The sequence below is a fragment of the Phyllostomus hastatus genome, unplaced genomic scaffold (genome assembly GCF_019186645.2).
Source record: "Phyllostomus hastatus isolate PE091 unplaced genomic scaffold, TTU_PhHast_1.1 phas_contig_58, whole genome shotgun sequence".
Classification (NCBI taxonomy): Eukaryota; Metazoa; Chordata; class Mammalia; order Chiroptera; family Phyllostomidae; genus Phyllostomus; species Phyllostomus hastatus.
The window spans coordinates 34115743-34136276 of record NW_025333916.1 but is presented as its reverse complement, the minus strand read 5'-3'; the positions used below and the strand labels follow the sequence as shown (position 1 = coordinate 34136276).

At 39.8% G+C, this 20534-nt stretch overlaps 1 long non-coding RNA gene across 1 annotated transcript; it reads right to left on the bottom strand.

Moving 5' to 3' along the window:
* Positions 1 to 14787: 14787 nt before the first annotated feature.
* LOC123824989 lies at positions 14788 to 15728 on the bottom strand. The gene is made up of 2 exons (XR_006786787.1): positions 15587 to 15728; positions 14788 to 15097 (listed from the first exon to the last, which is right to left on the bottom strand). It is a non-coding gene; the product is annotated as an uncharacterized LOC123824989 (long non-coding RNA).
* Between the last annotated feature and the right edge of the window lie 4806 nt (positions 15729 to 20534).

The following is a 20534-nucleotide window of genomic DNA, read 5'->3' as shown; positions in this document are numbered from 1 at the left end:
TGAAACGAATTACGGCCATTTTATCGGAACTGTGTTGAGAAAAGTTCTTAGATTCAGGCATACTCAGTTTTGAGAGTAACTTAAAATGAACCTGAATTTTTTTTGTATATATACTTATGAGATTTGTCTCTGGCAAGTCTACTCTGTGATGTGACCTAAAGAAAAGGCACTGTAAATGCATGCTGACCACAGGCTTGGAGGTTAGGAACCTGTGCCCCAAATAAGCCCCAGGTTCTGGACATCAGCTTCCTCCAATACCCAGCCTCTGTTTGCCTTGCTGAAATTTCCCGTCATTTAACTGCTGAAATGTTGCCCAGAGAAAGTAACACCTAAGCCAAATGCAGTCCATGCTGGAGGCCACCAAAAGGGGCTCAACCAGTTTCCATTCCACTCTGGGCTTTTATAGATTTCCAATATTCAGGAAAGCTTACAAATAAATGAGCCAGAGAGGAAAGAGAAACCTTCCCTCATTTCATTGTTCTCCTTGTCTAACAATACGGAACCCTAATATTATTTTCCTCCTCCATCCCCCTCAAGAACTGCTGTCTGCATATGTGATACCAACAAATGTGACACCAGTGGTAACAGGCATCCCCCTTAAAAAATACTTCCAGGAAAAAAGGGCTATAGCTACTACTCTTCTACTTTATTTACTGAGCTCTGAGTTTCCACAACATTATTCTTTAGTCCTTGAGGAAGTAATACACTCTCGCCCTTAAAATGCTGTAAGTAGTCGATAATCCATTATTACAGTAAGCCGTTCACTCTCACAGTAATTATCTAATAACCCCTTATAAAAGACCGTGGCTTCCTAATCTGTTTATAATTATCATTTCAATGATCCCACACATTAATGTCTGACCTTCAGCAACTCTGACCTGATCTTAATTAACTCTAATATCAAATCATCGCTACATAAGAAACTAGCCATGACCAAATGAATGAACCCCAGGTACAGTTAATTTCTGGAGCAATTATCTTTTCATGTAGGGAGATTTAAATGATTATCTGCACAATTTCACACAGTTTTATGTAATTCTGCGACATTATAAATTCTGTTTTAAATCATATTTCAAAGACAGGGCTCCACAGTCTGGTTTTGTCTAGTTTTCTCAAGTACTTGCCTATAGCATCACACACCATCCCTGTGTAATACAGGATGCTTTTGTGTCATTATTTTTAATTATAAACAAATAACAAAAATAGACCTGACAAAGTGATGTATTATAGTTAAATGAATAACTATACAGCTAGGTAATCTAGAAGCAAATAATATTCAGATTAAATGATTAAACAAAATAACTGCCTTAGGAAGAAATATTGAAACTAATTAATAATATAATATATGTTGTAAAAAATTAGAAAACCTGAAGTGTGTGTTAATATATGTAGGTTGTGAACTAAGTGCCAGACTGGGAAGCATTTATTGTCTTAACTAAGCCTGAAGGGGATGCTGCTCAGGAAAATATTTGAGGCTCCAGTGGAACTTTATTTCAAACCTGAGATACACATGGGTGTTTTTGTGTTTGTAAGCATCTAACCTCCCAAGTGAACCTATGTGTTTACACTAGCTTCCATTTTCACAGATGTCCAACTGACTTTTAAGGTTAAATACACCAATAATACTGCACACCAACAATATTGCAGAATGTTTGGGTATAAACAACGCCTTGAAAAGAGATGCAATTAGAAAATGTTGGCTCAGCATCATCTCTGGCATCAAAAAGTACAGGAATGTTGATCAAAGTGCAGCATTTCAGCAAGACTATTCACTGTTCCCTGCTCTTGATACAACTTACCAGGCTCACACTTTTAGCTTTCCTGGGGAAAGTTCTTGCAACACTTCACATTTCATCCTGGATACCAAAACATTTGTCTTGTAGCTGTGGTCACAGACAACAGCCTGATGAGGAAGACTGATGTGGAAGTCACATGGATGGGGAATGCTGCGTGCTCCTTAGAGATGTCACAGTGATCTTCCATAATGGATCACTCCTAGCCACCAGGAGGGACATTCGCTTCCTGACCACATGTCTCTGTTCTTCCTTAGAGTTATTATTTGCAGAAATAAAAAGAAGATGACCTACACTTTATGTCAAATAGCTTAACAGATGCTGGGTGAGGGGATTGCTTTATCAATAACTGAGTACTTGGGATATTCTGAATTGATAAATATTTTAAATAACTATTTCCTATATAGGTCTGTTAAAATTTAAACATGTGCATCAAAAGACAAAAAGGTTTAAGAACCCATCCCCAGGCCCTAATATAACTTTCATCAGACCTTCAAGGGCCCGATGGCAGGAAATTTTTGGCACCTCTGATTTGCCATGGCTTGTCCCCACTGTCACCTGGAATTCAGGGCTGATGGCCCCAGTCCTGGGAGCAGCCCCTGGAGACCAAACTATTCCTGGGTGTGACCCCACATCTGAGATCCAACAGGGTTCCAAGCCTAACGGTAGCTATGACAGTGACATCACCAGGGCCTTCTTCACACGTTCCACTCTGAGACTTTTGTCATCTTGACAATGTATCTATTGCCTTTAATATTAAAATGTTTGAAATACATAGAGATAGCAGGTGTTGCAAGGGATTAAATCATTAAGTAATTTCAAATCTTCAAACGGTTCTCTACTGCACACCTGCCAATTCCAAGACAGATTTAGAAATGGTACTGTCCCCAGTGTGAGGAATTACTCTGTGTGTGGTACATATAGAGCTCTCTGCTCCTTTCCCATCCTTTGGAAAGTGCCTGTATATCCTTCTTGCTGCTGAATTGAAAGTAAAAAGGACTTTACACCATTCGCTTCTCTCCTTCAAAGAAAACCCTTGGGCCTACACACTCTCTTTTTTAATCATCGAAGCTCCTAGAGGTAACTACCCTGTTTTATGTAAGGTTTGACATTTGGCTTTAATTTTTTACTTTAAATATCTAATCTAATTACATCTCTGATGATGAAGTCAGTAATTTTTGACAGAAAAGTTTCTTCCCACTCAATGATTTTCTCTAAGGTCTGGGATTGAAGGGTATTGGACAATGGTCTCCCCTCCCTGAAAAAGATACATTGTTAGGAGACAAAATTGTGTATGGATTTTGCTAAGAGGGTGGTCTCTGCTTCTCCCTTTCTTGGCTGGGTCATCTTTGAGCAAAACTACCACTATAACAACTTCAACAGCTGCAATGAGGGTTTACACTGGAGTCCTCACAGGTGCTCTTTTTGGAGAGCATTGAACAGGAAGAACTGAAGGGTGCATGTGAAGTATCTAGTACACAGTAAGAAGAGAGAACAAGATATGAGTCTGTGTGATTGGATAGTGCACACCGGGGAACAAAAAGTTCCTTCCCATGGGGTATGTGACTGATGGCGGTGTCTTTGGTCCAGGAACAAGGGTCAACTCTGGATAGGTACTGACGAACCAATGAGAAGACCATCCCCAAGAACACAGCCAGGAATCTTTGCATTCTCCAAGCTACTTCTAGTAGGGGTCAGAGTACTCTGTCAGCTAAGGTATAAGGGTCCATTGGTATTTGACCAAGAATTTCTTCCAGTGCTAAGAAAACTGTCTTCTGGCTAGTACTAACCAGTGGTGATATTGCCTTCATTTATTTGTTCTTATTTTTGTTTCTGCCACCCTGAATTTGCACATCTGAGCATTGCATTGTACCATTCAGTGAAAAGTGTTCCCATTTAGTAAAGCAAATATCAGTTATTTTTTAACCTTTTTATTGTAGAGTTTAACACAGACACACACATACACACTAATGTGTAAAAGACATAGCTCAAGAAATCCCCAGGTAAAGAAACAGAACATTTCCAGACCGACAAGAGCCCCATTTATTCCCTTTCAAATCATAACACCCACCTTTCCCAGCAAAGGTGAACACTACCCTGATTTCTGGTACTGTGATTTATGTTTGAAACTCTTTAAACTTTGCATGAATGAGATCAGAATCTTGTTTTTCTAGCTTCTCTTGTTCTACGTGACATTTGGGAAACTCAATCATTTTGGTTTTTGCAGCTGTGGTTCTTTTAATTTATATGCTTGTAACATTCCATTGTACAAATATACAAAAGTTTTCCCAAAATAAATACACTGATTTATACTCCAACAACATACATGAATGTCCTCATTGCTTTACATCTTCTCAATGTTTAACAATGTCCTTTGTTTGTTTTCTTTCAACATTACCCATTAGGGCAGAAGTCTCATTATATTTTATTGTGGTTGAATTTGTGTTTCCTGATGACATTGATATTGAATGCCTTTTCACGTTTATTTTTATGTTTGTATGATTTGGATATCTTTGTGAGGGGCCTAATCAAGTTCTCTTCTATTGTTTTTGTCTACTGAGTTCTCTAATTAAAAAAAAAGTAATTTATAAGAGCTCTTTCTATATTGTGGATGTGTATGTCCATTACCTATGTTAGAAATATCTCCTTCTACTTTGTGGTTTCTTTTTCAGGTCCTTAATAATGATTTTAATGAACAAAAATTCTTAATTGTAATAAGGCAAATTTATCCTTTTTCTTATTTTTGCTCAGTGCATTTTGTATCCCACTTTCTATGGGAGCAGGAGATTCTTACAGTGTCTTCTAGAAGTTTCATCATTTGCCTCTTACATTTAGATCAATAATCCACCTGACATGGATTTTTTTAATGTTGTGAAGTGTGGATAAAACTGCAATATTTTGTTCTGACACTATCTATTAGAAGACCATCATCATTCCCAGGGTTCTCTGTAGTTCCTCCTGTGGTACAAATCATGTGCTCAGACCTGATTCTGGGTCTCTGTTCTGTTTCTCTTACCCATATTGTACTCGTAGCCTTAACTGTTGTCATCTTAAAACAAGTCTTGATATGTAGTTGAATAATTTCTCCTTTGTTATTCTTTGAGATTGACATCTCTATTTTTGGACCTTTGAATTTATACAGTAGTTTTATAATGAATGTTCCAATCGTGAACATAGTGTATTTATTGTTTATTTAGGTATCATCAATGCTCTATAGATTTCAGTGCACATATTCTTTAGGTGCATGAATATACAATATATTTAATAATTTTTATATTTTTGCTGATATATATGTATATATATAATTTGTATGTATCTAAAATAAAAATTAAGTTTGTATATTAGTCTTATTTCGAGCAACATTATAAAGATTGTTTAATTAGTTTGGATAGTTTTTCTCTTGACTTTCTACTCCACAGGGCTAATAAGGATCAGCTCGTATCAGTCTAACCTCAAGAAGTAGTATGAAGGTTAGATAATTTTTTAAAAAATAAATATGAAAATGAAATAAAGTTATAAAGTGGTTGATTCAACTGTAAGATTTAATGCCTAACTTGTTCTATTACTAAGAGGGTTGTGTTAAAAAATCAACTATGACTGTAAATTCGTCTTTTTCTGTTTAGTTTTGCCATTCATAAAATTCAAGGCTTCATTATTAGATATATACTAATAGAATTAGCAGATTAAAAAATCAGTAAGGACTTAGATAATTAGAATGAGTAGATAATTAACAAAACTGGGAACATGTATACACTACACCTAGGAACAATAGGATATGCATTCTTTTTCTAATACACATGAAATTTTTACTACTTTACAAAACTGAAGTCATGTAGAGCATGTATTCTGACCAAGGTAGAATGAAGCTATAAATAAACTTTAAGAGAAAAACAGAAAATCTCCAAATGTTTGGAAATTAACATATTCTAAATATTATATCAGTCAAAAAAACTAAATAAATTATAGGGGAAATAAAAGTATTTAAAATTAAATATTAATAAATAAACATAAGCTCAAAGAATGCAGCTAGAGCAGTACTTAGAAGTTCAGAGCCTTAAGTGCACATATAAGAACAACACAATAACTAAAAATTGATGACCTAGCCATTTAGATCAGGGAGTTGATATTGATGGATTTTTTTTAAAGATTTTATTTATTTATTTATTTTTAGAGAGGGAGGGGAGGGAGAGAGAGAGAGAGAGAGAAACATCAATGTGCGGTTGCTGGGGGTCATGCCCTGCAACCCAGGCATGTACCCTGACTAGGAATCGAACCTGCGACACTTTGGTTCGCAGCCTGCGCTCAATCCACTGAGCTACTACAGCCAGGGCTATTGATAGATTTCTAAGATAAGGTTGCATTAACTTCTGACGAAAATGCCAAAGTTTTTAAAAATAATTATACATTTTACATTTCCAACAGCAACTCATGAAGTTTCCACTTTCACTAGATCTTTTCAGTATTTGATTTGTCAGTTTCTTTAACCCAGTTTAGTGGAATATAGTGGTTTCTTATTGTGGTTTTAATTTGGATTTTTCTAATGACTAATTATGGTGACCACCTTTTCATGTGCCTATCATTTGTTATTTTTTTAGTAAAATTTCTTTTTACAGGCTTTGCATTTTTTAATTAAAAATTTTCTTATTATTGAATTTTCAAAGCTCTTTATATATCCCAATAGCAGTATTTTATTAGATATGTTGCTTTCATAATATTCCCTGTGTGGGGCTTTTACTTTCAACTCTTTAACAGTATCATTTGAAATCAAATTCTTTTTCTATCTTTGCTGAAATTCAACTTACTTATTTTTTATGCATTGTCTTTTATAGCCATGATAAAAACACTTTCTTTGATTGAATGTTACAAGGATTATTTCTGTGTTTTTTTAAGCTTTATTGTTTTAACTCTTACATCTAGATCTAATTTTGAGTCAATTGTTATATATAATGTAAGGTAAGGTTCTAAATCCTGTTTTTGTTTGTTTTTGCACATTGATATCCAGTCACCGCAGCGCTATTTATCGAAAAGTCTGTACCCATTGATTTGCCTTGGTTTGTTTGTTGAAAATTTATTAGTAACAATGAAAGGGTTTATTTCTGGCTTCTTAGTCTGTTCTGTTGATTTATGTATCCCATCCTTCATCCAAGGCTACATTGTCTTGACAACTGTACCTCTTTAGTTAGTTTGAAATCAGATAGTCGGAGTCCTCCCAGTTTTTATTTTACTTCCATGTTATCTCCTTTAATCCTATGAAATGAGTATGCTTGTCCACATTTGCAGATGAATGAGCAACGTCAAGGAAAAGACATAAAAAACTTAGTCACACAAGTAGTAATTGACAGACCTGGATTTCAACTGAAGTCTGTCTGGCCCCAACACCCTGGCACTTTCAGTGCCTCCCCACTTCTATCAGTCACCACTCCGAATTTTCCATACCTGTCATGAGGCTTCTGGGCAAGATTGAGAAAGCCAGCACTACCTTGGACAAACACCTCAAAAGAACAAGTAGTGGTCATGGAAGCCTGTGTGATTCATGAGATAATCTTCAAACACAGGTAAACACAAAGTAGCTCTGTCCTCTCCAGGGACTAAGATAAGATCACTTAGTTTGGGTCAAAGTGACTTCTCACACTTATTAAATAAGTGCAAAGCTGGACACAAAAATATCTAAATATGATTCTCAACTTAGGAGTTGAGACCTTCTCAACTCTGTGGAATGATTTCTCCACCTGTCCAGAGGCTACCACCTCAGGAGATCCCTTCTAAAAGGAAGACAGCAATCTGGCCACTACCCTGCCTCCTTCTCACATGACCATGTGCTGTGACACACACAGTCAGTGCTCTTAGCTGACTCCATTGCCAAGTGCTCTTCCTTTATGCTTTACCAGACTCCATGTGTGATGGAAGTTTCCATTGTTGCACCTGGCATGGGCTTGGGTACATTTCCTTTTCTCTCTCTGAGCTGCATGCCCTGCAGTTCCTGTGTGCCTGAATGAGTCACTGTTTCTCAGAAGGCCTGGCTCAGGGCTCAGATTTGCTGTGCTCTGCTCCAGTGCCTGCAGAATTGAACTTGTATTGTCAAATATTGAGCACCTCTTCATTAGAATGGAAACAATGAACAAATATAAATATTATCATTTAGTGTGAACCTGCTGTTCTACAGTCATATGTTCATTTCTTGTAACATTACACAATCCTAGGTAGGTGGAAATCACTTGTTGTAGAGGTGATTCAAGAACAATAACATGATTGTTTTAATTTGACATGACTAATTTGACATGACTGTCAATAGAACAACACAAGTTTGATGACAGAGAGTACCTTTTGCTAAATTTCTATTGCTGACTAAATGAAACTTAACTTACAAGTCTGATGCAAGGAATTTCTTTTTCTTTTCTTCAACAAGTGAACAAATAATATTTACTTTTAAAAAAATTTTATTGTACAATTTTCTCCATTTCCCCACCACCACTCCCACCCACCCCACCCATCCCCACTTCCCACCCTTGCTCCTACCCCTCTTTGGCATTGTCCATATGTCCTTTATACATGTTTCTTGATGGCTCTTCCACCTTATCCCCCTCTTACCCCCTCCCATCTCCTCTCTGGTTTCTATCAGTTTGTTCTTTATTTCAATGTCTGTGGTTATACTTTGCTTGTTTCTTTGTTTTGTTGATTAGGTTCCACTTACAGGTGAGATCATATGGTATTTGTCTTTTACCGCCTGGATTATTTCACTTAACATAGTGCTCTCCAGTTTCATCCAGGCTGTCACTAAGGGTACGAGCTCCTTCTTTCTTGTGTAGAAAGAAAGGGTAGGAGTTCCTTCTTTCTTTCTTCCATTGTGTAAATGTACCATAGTGTTTTCCTCCACTCATTTACTGATAAGCACTTAGGTTGCACCACAATGTTCATAGTTGGAAGCAAGGAATTTCTTTCTTTTTTAAAAGATTTTATTTATTTATTTTTAGAGAGGGAAGGGAGGGAAAGAGAGAGAGAGAGAGAGACATCAATGTGTGGTTGCTGGGGGCCATGGCCTGCAACCCAGGCATGTGCCCTGACTGGGAGTCGAACCTGCGATACCTTGGTTTGCAGCCCATGCTCAATCCACTGAGCTATGCCAGCCAGGGCGGAAGCAAGGAATTTCTTAATACTTCACAACTTATATCAGTTGACCTTTGCTTTGTAATGAACAGCCTCAAAGATTAATATCCTAGAACAGTCACTACTCATTGGTTTATGGTTCCATAGATTAGCAGTTTGGACTGGGCTCCAGTAAGTGTCTTTCCTATTTGTGTCCCTGGAAGTGAGCACAGCTAGGGCTGGAAATGTACAATGGTCTCCCCCCACCATGACTGTTAACTGGGTTCCTTGATGGTGCTCCATGAGACCTTTCTAGGAGGCTAGCTCAGAATCAGTGTTTCAAATTCAAGTGCAGTGAGAAGAGGGAAGCCCGAATGCACCAGCATGTTTCACATCTCTGCCTGAAGTGCATCTCCTAATGTCCTGTTGTTCCCATTTGACTCAAAGCCAATCCTTGATTTAAGGGGTGGAGAAACAGGTGTCAACTCTTGTCAGGGGGCTGAAAACAATACTTCAAAATCTACCACACACCAGACACTTCTTGTTGTCATGTCTCCCTACCATGCTCTTTAAGTCAGTCCTTTTCTCTCATCTGCTACAAGACTGTTCTTTTTGGTTTTGCACATTTTAATTGGATGATTTATCCATTCATTCAATAAATATTGACTGAGCACCTGCTATGTGAAATTCATATCTTTAAGTACTAGAGACATGAAGACAGAGCTCTAGGATTTCAACTCCATTCAGAGGAACATCAAGAGAACATTAGTGCAAAACGTACAGTTAGTAATAAAGGCAGATATGCCATTAAGTGAGTTTGTAGAAAGTACATGCAGGAAACACGACCTGGGTCTTCCAGGATGGGATGGAGATTTCCAGAGGATGAAAAGGGAGAGCTTCCAATCAGCATTTACAAGGGCATGAAATAGTTATGGAGGCTCCATGATCAGAATTACATGTTGAAGAGATTGTTCAGGCTGAAATGTGAGAGATAGATCAAAAGACATTAAAAATTTTCAATTTTAACTTTAAGGAAGAGAGTGACTAGGGTCATAGAGATGGTAATGGAGAACAACAGAGAGGTTTAAGAGATTGGATGAAGATAAAATCTACAGAAGTTGTACATACAGTGGTAAAGCAGAGGCAGACAGCAGGGGAGGGAGTTACCCTGAGGCCCTGCACAGCTGGCATTCCCCAACCCTTGGTCCTCACCATCCCTGCTCTGCCACCTCAGCCTGCTCCCACTATGCCACATGGGCCTCACGTGAGCTCCTAGTTGCCAGTCAAGGTCCTGCTGAGAACCTTGGATGGGTTGTGCCCAGTGTGACCACTTTGTTCACTTCCTTAGCTCTCTATTTTTTACAGGAGCCACTTTACCCTGAGATCTAACCCTACCACCCTGCCCCATAGTCCCCTTGTCTTATATCTCCCTATGGCCTTTATAATTTTCTATAATGTTTTATATAATTTATTTATCTACCACAATCATTGTTTATTGACTTTGTCTCCTTCCACTAAAATAAAAAAAATGATGAAAAGAGTGAATTTCATCTATTTTCTTCACTGACATATCTCCTCTGCCTGGAACAGTGCCTGCTATGTAACAGGAGCTGAATAGTCGCTAGTCAAATGTATCAATATCAAATGGTCCAGAGGCAAAAGGAAGCTGTGTCCAGGGTTTTGGCAGCCCAGAGGACAGCCTGCAAGAATAACTCAGTATATAATGCAGAATCTAGAAGAAAGAGAACAGGCTGAGCAGAGAACAGACTAAGATGATGGTGACCAAGAAGTTGTACATCTACAGAAGTTGTACATACAGTGGTAAAGCAGAGGCAGACAGCAGGGGAGGGAGTTACCCTGAGCAGGGAGTTACCCTGATTTTGTAGGCAATCCTGTTCAAACCAAGATCATGGTTTGAACAGGATTGCCTACAAAAGGAAGTGAACATAAACATTTATTAGAGAAAATGTGTAGCTGAGAGAAAAGCTTTCAGAGTGTGGTAAACTCGGCTATGTTACAGGGTGTGAAGTGAAGGTCAGAGAGGAGGGGAAGTAGGAGATAAAGAAAAGATAGATGTTGACTGATAACAACGGCTGAGAAACAAGTGGAGAGGGATTCAGTTACAGGAGGAACCTGGCTGTGATAAGAACCAGGCCGGAGAACAGCTGGAGAGTAGGGAACTAAAGCTCCCTCACTGTTCTTTGTTTTCTTGGGGAAGCAGGAGGCCAGCCATCCCTGAGGAAGAGGAGGAGATGGGTAGGGGGCTGATGTTGGAATAATGCTCAAGGGCTTGCAGTGAGAAGGACCCAATGTGGACACACTGAAGGCCATCTGGCATCATGGAAGAGTCAACCAGGCTATCATCCTCTCAAGAGTGCTTCTTCAGTGTCTTCCATGTCACTTGTCATTGCACATTGTAGGCAGACTGTGTAGCAGCTAAGACAGTGCTTCCCACATCAGACCACCCTGCCACACCACTTAACCCATTGCACCTGCAACTGGAGGGTGTCAACAGTGTCCACCTCAGGGTAACATAGACCTGCACTGGGTAAACACTCAATTAACGTTCCTTCTCATCTTCTCCTGTGGTGCACACAGCTGATGTCTACTGCGTGAGTGTGCACACTGTTAGTGCATGAATGAGAAAAATATCTGAGAGACAAAATGCTAACTGTCTGTGTATTATTAATAGTAGTATTTCTGAAAAAATCATTTTCACGGGAGGATTGCTTTCTCACATGGTAACAAGAATAATGAAGTGATATTAATTGATTCTCAATGAAAATCCTGAGATCTGAGCAGGGAGGAAACTTCACATCTGTCATATAACTTCTGATTTCCAGAAGATAAAACTGAGACCCAGGATGGTGAGGATCTTGCCTAAGGACCCATCGCAGCTTGGAATTTATCTGTCACCTTTGTGGTCAGACAGCAGTTTGTGTTTTGTTTGGTAAGCCAAGGAAAAGAATTGCAAAGTTTTCAACAGAGTGTCTTAAGGAAACATCCCTGGGGCCCTAGGAAACAAAAGGGCCCCACACACCTACATGGTCATTATCAACAATGACAATGGCACAAACAAAACTGTAACAGTCACATTGCACAACAAAGAGTCAAGAAAAAACAACGAACTTTATGTAGCACTGAATGCTCTGGAAGATGGATATTAACCTACCTAGGATACAGCACTGAAGGTTGAAGGTTGTGAACTGTACATTTGATCATTTTCACCTCTTAGCATTAAGGTGGTTCAAAGTATGAAGAGAGGTCATCAGCCAAGAAATAAAAAAGGAACAAACCCACAACCATGCACAATGGTGTAATGAGTTCTGAGAGGCACAGCCATGTTTCTTTAGGAAAGTAAAGCAAAGAGGTGACTCAGAGAACAATAAATGTTCAGGACCATGTTACTAGACTCTAACCTTATGTGGAGAATTTGAATCCACTATGGATTTATTATCTTTATAAATAAAAAATTACTAATATTATTATAAAGTCAACTTTTAAAAAAATATTGTAAAGATGTTTCTGGGAGGGTATCTGCTGACCTCCACAATCTGGTGGTAACGAACTAGGTTATGCTGGACTCTGCAGATATCAGGTCATTATATTCATTCTTGAGAAGTGACAAGAGAGAAACCAACAACCTGGGATTGGCTCATAACTTTACCAAGAATTGGGCCTAAAAGTTAATCATAGAATAAGTGGGCATTTGGAATCGAACTAGAGTTTCTGGGGAACAGGAGAGAGGACTGTTTGCATAACTCATCTCTTTGTTTCCCACCATAGGCTGTGTCACCTAGGGAATTATTACAAGTCAAAACCACTTCCTCTGGGAACAATACACAATGAGTTCACATTCCATCTGAAGCACAGCTTGTACACGGTATTCCAGTCTGACTTGAGTACACTGCCTTGAGATACAGGAAGCCAAGTGTGCACCTGTGCTCCTCCCCCATGGTGAAACTGCACAGCAGCCCAGCACCTGGGAGCCCTGAGGCAGCCCACAGGCATTCCTGCTTCTCCTTCCCATTCTCTCACTCAGGTTCCCCAAGTCCAGACTAGGATTTACTCATCTCAGCATTAGACTATTTAAATATCAGTCAGTGACTAAAAATTATAAAATGGTTTTTAGTGAACCTCCCTCCCTCCAGACTATTCAAAATATATTAAAAGTACCCTCTCTGAAGGCTTCAGAAAGCTTCATGGGAGACCCATGGTTTTAGGAATATGATTCTGTCCTAAATATATTTAGAATATACCCATTAAAGACACGTCAGGGAAAAACATGGTCATGAGTATTCTCAGGAATTAAGTGTCCATTGTCCCAGCCCAAGGCCCCACCTATCACATTCTTTCTTTCCATGAATGAACACAAGGTTCTACTGCCATATCCCCATTTGAAGAAATCTAGGCTCAGAGAGAAAGGGATGCCACAATGTTAAACAACTGGGAAATAGAGAAGCCATGATATGAATCAGGTCTGTTTGCTCAGAAGTGTGTGTTCTGGACCATCTCTCCTGGGGCCATGGAGCCTTCATGGATAGACAAGTACCATTTCACGTAATGGCTAGAGCCATGAGAGACACATGGGTGAATTGTACCTTCTGTGGCTTTTTCCAACCTTTCCCTGTGCATAGAAATGGCTTCTTGTTATTGCTGCTGTAATATTTCCAGAATTGACTGACAATTTTGTATCTTACATTATGTGAAACATCTTTTAAATTTCCTAAAGTGGAAATAGACTTGTAAGCATTTAAATTCATTAAAGTGCTGGGGTAGGGGGTAGGGGCAGGACAGACACTGTAAAATGAATCTGTAAAGCTGCACGGGGGGGTTGAAGGTATAGAATGTCTATAATGACTGGTGGTATGCTTATTAATATAAGGGGTGATTCCTAAAATATGTTATTAAAAATAGTTATACAAATATGAGTTTAAACAGAAATAAATGGTCTTTATTGATATCAAAGGTTCAATTTCTAAAATTTTTACTTTCATAAAATGTTAAGATAAGTATAAGAGCAACAAAGAGGGAGAAACTCTCTATGAGTGAACAAATAAAATATGAAGTATGGCACATTAATATAAGAATAAAAATGAGACTTAATCTTGGGTGAATCACTGAGTTACTCTGAGTCATTTTATGTTAGTGTCTCAATTGCTGCCCACATGGAGGTTTTCAGACATAAACACATTCACAGACATGTGGAAATGTTAAAAGGATCTTATTAAAAGCTGAAAAGTGAAGAGCAGGGCTGAGTTTCTGAGACAGGTGCACCTGCTAGGAGGTCTCAAAAGTTAGGTGTCCCCGGGTATCCCTGGACCCAGGCTCCTGTTTGATTCTGTTGCTGAACCACCTTCCAAAAAAACCCAAATTTGTCCTTCCCAAGTGGGCAGACTCTTAGCAGGTGTAGCCTGCTTTGTTGTGGCTGTTGACACAGGGAGAAAGAAGATAGAGACGTCACAAATCGTATTCATGTGAATGTCCACCAGTCCGTCCAGTCCCCAGGACCTGCCCTAGAGCCTGCATTTAAGCCAATGTCTATTTTTCTGTGAGCGCCGGACACAGGGCCCAGACCTGAAACGACCCCAGCCACTGGTCCACCCCCAGTTGCACTGCCACTGGACGTGTTTACTTTTATTCTAAAGTCAGATGGGATAAAATACATTGCAAGCACTGTTAATCATTTAGCTAAAAATTCCCCTGCAGCTCTTTACTTCCTTTTGGCATGACTTTATGAGCCTTTTGATCTCCTGACTGCTTCCTATATTATAAATCTAATCCTATATTTAAACATACTTCTACATTTCATCAGACAGGGAGATTTAAATTGTCCATCACCTCAGTGGCCATATCCATCCACTCGCTTACTCTCTATAGTGGGCAGGTCATTCATTCCCCTTTAAAAAAATTAGAACAAAAATGTTTAATGGAAATGGCAATGCATTTGAAAATATTTGACAATTTAGCATCACAAAAAGGGAACACTGAAGGCCCCTGCTTCCAAGTGCAACCCTAATTAGAGGGCTGCTCAGTTTCACTGGCAGTCTTTCACATGCAGAAGAGGCCTTATTCAAATGAGGGGACCTTTTGCAGGCACGACTCTAATAGAGAGCTTAGCATCACTGGGTCTGCTCGTCCAGGCGAACGGCGGCAGAGAAGTTAGCTTGTGGATGCAGATTATGGTTATCCTCTTCACACACCACAGAATTCTTCACGCTCTGGAAATATTTTGCTTATCAGTAAGAAGCAATGATCAACACCTCACCCCCCCAGCCCCGGAGAGACTTGGAAATGAGATCATCAATATTCAGATTGAGCCTGTTCTCACGGTGCCCAGCTGGTAATTTGCTTCTAAAGTGAGGGCTTACTGTATACTTCTTAATGTAAACATTTGACGACCATATATCCAATATCAAATAGAGCGATTAAAAGACAACTTCTCAGAGATACACTGACAAGCAGCCACCATTTGGGGATCTGAAATTTTAAAACTTTAGAAAGGCCCTTTTTCACTTAATATTTATTGTTACACTATTACAGATGCCCCTGTTTCCTTTCCTTTGCCCACCTCCACCCGCTTCCCTCTGGCCATCAATTTCCTTCTACCTCTAGGAAAGAATAGAACGCTCGGCTCCGTAGCTCAGCTCCTTAAAAAACAAAACAAGAAGGAAATCTAGGAACGCAAGACAAACGCAGACCCGTCCCACCTTTCCTTTTTTTGTTTCCAGATGTTTTCCTTGATGACCCCCCGGCGGTGGACGCCTGCAGGCCCCTCACTTGAGAGCTCTCACAAATTGCTGGCCATGGAGCTACTAAGTTATGAAGGTCGCTGTAATTTCCGTGTCCTGCATGTCCTTTCAGCCCAGGTTATTTCTGTCCATCTGGAGGAACAAACCCCAACAAACAACCGGGCCAGCCCTTTAGGTGCACAGCCTGGCTTTTAGAGGGTGGAGAATTGGGAGGAAGGGGGCGTGGCCAGATCAGAGAGACAAGAGTCTGTGGTTGCTTGCCAGAGCTTTCAGGTGTCCCGTTTCAGAAGAGAAATTTGTTTTTTGTTTTGTTCTGTTTTGTTTTTGCACGCCGGTGTGTGTTGTGCATTGATGTGTGAAGACCCGATCAGTCTCTAAAAACCAAGCTAAGAGTTAACTAATCCAGGTCAGCAGTGGGACCAGGGACCTGGGTGGTGGGGTGACCAGTGACAGGTGACCATAAGTGTCACTCAGTGGGCACAGTGTCCACAGGCCAGCAGCACCCTCCACCCTTCACAAGGCATCTCAGAAATCAAGTGAGGCAACAGGGGCAGCTTTTTTGATATAATAGAACAAATAGAAAGGAACAGAGTAGAATAAAATAGAAACTATCAGAGGCCATCAAGCCCAGCAAACAGGAGCATTATGTACTTTGATTTTTTATTCATTTGTGTATGTGTGTGTTTTGTGTGTTTTTTGTGTGTGAGCAGCGTGTGTGTATATTTTGTAAGTGTATGGATGTGTGGATAATATATGTGTAGTGGGTGGTGTGTGTGATATGTGGATTTTGTGTAGACTGTGTATGGAGTGTGTGTGTGTTTGGTCCATACATGGGGTTGTATATTGTGTGTAGACATGCAATAGTGTGTATGTGTAAAATGTATGTGGAGTGTGTGATATGTGTGATACACGGATTGTGTTTAGTTTGTATGTGGAGTCTGCATGTGCTTGTGTGCTCATGCATGCCCTCACAATAGGTGGGGATGTAAAACGTCAGAGAGCCTGGAAGCTGAGGGGACAGTGAACTTTGGGGACAGAATACCAGGAATGTCTCCTCTTCCTGTCACAGGCCTGGGACAAGGGCAGTCATCCTGGGCAGCTACATGTCCTCTGAACAGCCTCTACCCCAAGACTTGTGGGAGAACTTCCTCAATGCCCCATGCTGTGTACCTCCCATCTCAGACATGTGCCTGCTCGCACAGACCCACACATCCTGGCTCAGAGTTTCCCTGGGCCCCCCCCCCCCCCCGCCCCGAGTGAGTGCTACTCTCTGGGGACACAATTTGTAACTTGGAGTGATGGGAGAAGGGAAGGGCAATGAATCTCCCCAAAAGCACAGAAAAACCGTAACCCCCAGAGAGTGCAGCATTATTGTCCAAAGTAAACAGAATAAAAATAACATTTATTAAAAGTCTAAAAAACACAAAAGCAATGAAGAGAACTAGACTTACCGGACACTAGATCTATTATAGATTCAGTAAGTCAGGGAATTTCACAGAAGACAAACAGCATGTCTGAAATCAGTGAGGAGCTGGGGGAGAATTCCAGGTGCTGCCTGAGGGGGCTTAGGAAATGAAGAAGGAGCTGGCTTCAGACCTCCCCACAGAAAAAGGTAAAGATCTAAGTGGATGAAAGATTTGTTATGAATAATTATGAAAACAATGGAAGAAAAAAAAGGTGGGGAATCTTTTCTAGTTAGGATGTAAATCCAAATGCCAAAAAAGAAAGATTGATAAATATGAGTACTTAAACATAAAATTTTTGTTCATGGAGAGAATATCATAAGGTTTTTAAGTCAGATTACTGCCAAAGAGCTTACCTTTCTAATAAGTAATAAGATATGAAGACCCATGAGAAAAAGACTCACAGACAGCAAGTAGCTGGACAGACTTTACAGATAAGCCAGCACACATGCCTCTTACACACAAGTCAAGACCCTGACCCTCACTCACAGAGGAGAAATGGAAGAGGAAGTTCCTGACAGTTTCACCTGTGAATGGACAAATTCTGAACGGTGGGGAGGGCCCTCTGCAGGTGATGCTATGAGGATGTACCTCTCAACCATAGTTAGTGGAGAGGGAAATTGATAAAAATTCTCTGTGAGCAACTTGGCAATTTCCATTTGAACTGCAAATGCATTTACATTCAACCAAGCAATTTTATTTACATAAAAATAATATACACGGAAATGACATATCTATTCTTTATTTTAATATTTTAATTAATAGTATTTTATTTCTAACATTAAAATGTTATTTCTTTCTAATTAACATTGTTCCTAACATTTGAAAAATTAGATTGTAATTACCCAAGTGTCCATCAGCAATGACTGAGTTAAAAGATTCGTATTTCATTAATCTACATAGAGGAATACTATGCAGCTATATAAGTGAACAGAGGACTTTTTTGCATCAACATGGAAAGATCCTTAAGATATGCTGATAAGTAAAAGAAGGAAGGCACAGAACACAATGCTTAGTAAGCTTCTGTTTGCAGATATAAAAGGGTGGCAGGAAAAATACCTCACTTTGCTTATATTAATGTAAAAACATCTCTGGAAAATGACAGAAGACACCAGTGTCTTCTGGACAGAGGACCAGAGTGGAGAGGGACTCTTTTACCCAGAACCTATTTTTTTCTACTCTTTAATGTTTGGACTAAATTACCTAGTAAAATAAAAAATATATACACTTATGTATATCTATATGTATATATGTATGGAAATGGATCTATATGAATGTGTACATATCATACAGTAAGAAGTGCACATGTGTGCAGAGTATATGACAACACTATTTTATATATACTGTGTGAAGTATGTAAGACCAGCAATATGCTCAAATGGACCTTGATGTCTGCCTAGAGTTCCCCAGATCCCACTTTGTGAGAATCAGGTTGGACAGAGTTTGTGATCTTCCTTTACTTCAGGTTCTATGAAATGATGAAAGTAAGTGGAAAGAGAAACATTGTAATTGCCTCTAGTAATAAGCAGTGAGGCTGCACAGGGGGAAAATTAAGGATCCAAACCCAAGGTGTTTCAGAGAAGTGATTAATAAGATGAATTGAAAGCTTATTGGGAAATAAAAAAAGACTGGGAAAATCTGCTTTCACTTCTATATTTCTCCAAGTCCCATGGTTCTATGCATTTGGGGTGGGTTTCTTGAATATTGATAATAGATGTGTGTGAAGCTTCATATAATCTTCCATAGAGCAGGAATGAACAGGAACCAATGCTCTAGTATGAACCTCAAGTCCCTAGATAGTCCTCTGAAGCCTCATCTAGCCTGTTATCAGATGAATGGGGTGGGGGCCACAGTGTTTTGGAGCTCCTGGTGGGCACGGGCTGCCGCCCCCACAGCCTGGGTCGATGCTGTCCTGGCAAACATGCCTGTGTGCAGGCAGGAGGTGCTGGTGTCTTGAGGCTGCCTCAGTAGACAGTGGGCCAGGGGGCAGGTCATCTCATTGGGGACTGGGGTCTGGAAGGCCCCCTGGCTCAGGGCTGCCAACTCTGTGGTGAAGGCTTGGTGTCAACAATCGCCTGAGAACACAGTATCCAAGAGCCATGGCACTGAGTTGCTTCTGCTACTTGGAATGTTTCCTGCAGCATTTCCCACCAGGGTCCAAGGTTAGAGTTAAGAGCTTGAGATCACAGGAGACAAAGGGCTCTCACTGGGATGTGGTGGGACTGCCCCCAAAGCTGTGGCATGCGTGGCTCCCTGACTCGCCCTGTTGCACACTTCTTATGGCAGCAACACAAGGATACCTGTCCCTTTCTTATGGCCCCGCTCTCTTTCACAGGTACTGGCCTGAATGGTACCACCTACAGGCAGTCATTCTTGTGCTTGACTTAGCCACTTTCGTTTCCTAGAAGTGTAAAACTAGTTTGGTGTTCTGAAAAGATGGTGTTTTTTTAAGGTTTTAAAACAATTTCATGAAGTTTTCACACACACAAATTAATTTCTATTTCAGTACAACTTAAATTTCCAACTGTCTGCAAACAAAATGATTTTGAATGCTCTTGACTAAGAACTGCCTCTAATACCTCGTGTTTTGGTATTCTGATTTTTACCAACCTATATTGCAATGTATATTAAAACTGCAGACTAAGTTCATGGCTTCAATCATTAAAATACTCTTCTTTTTAGCTAATAATCAAGTCTGTTTGAAACAAAGGAGTTGGGGAGCTAAGATTAAATCTTTCAAATTTAATTCTTATTTTGTTACCTAAAAGGAAGATTTTTACTAGCCCCCCCCAACAAATAATAAACGAATACTAGCCTGTCCTGAGTTTGAGTTTATTCGAAGACATCCTTATCTGAATTCGAGAAGTAAGAATTTGTTGCAAATATGCATGTATCCTAAGTGTCTTTGCTTAGAACCTGTGGCCCTTAAAACTATGAGCAATGTCACTTTCAAACACACATCTACTACCTAGTTAATATTTTGCATTTGTCAAGCAAATCAGACTTACAAAGCTGACAATTATAATTTAAATACAGTGGACCTACATTATGAAAATGGCATGGAGATGTGCTATCTTAATATTTTCCAGAAAAGCCAGACGCAGCTAAGCCTGTATTGACAACGGGGCCCTTCAAGTCACGAGTGGGTTGTGTGCATTCATCCATGTGTCAGTCTCGGAAAGGTGCCTCCATTCTGTTTCCATTTGACTCGCAATCTGTGTTCAGTGTAAATCAAGACTCTGAAGAAATTTTGCCTTCACAGTGAAATTGCAAATTTATTTCTTGAAAGCTTGGCCGGCTTCAGAGACTTTGAATCTGTTTAACCACAGCTTCATCTTTCTCCTTGGAGTAATAAATCTTTCAATCTAAGCACCCAAATGACACGATCACCGACCGGCAGTGACCGCAGAATGCTGCGGATGGCTCATTGACACGTGAGAAAA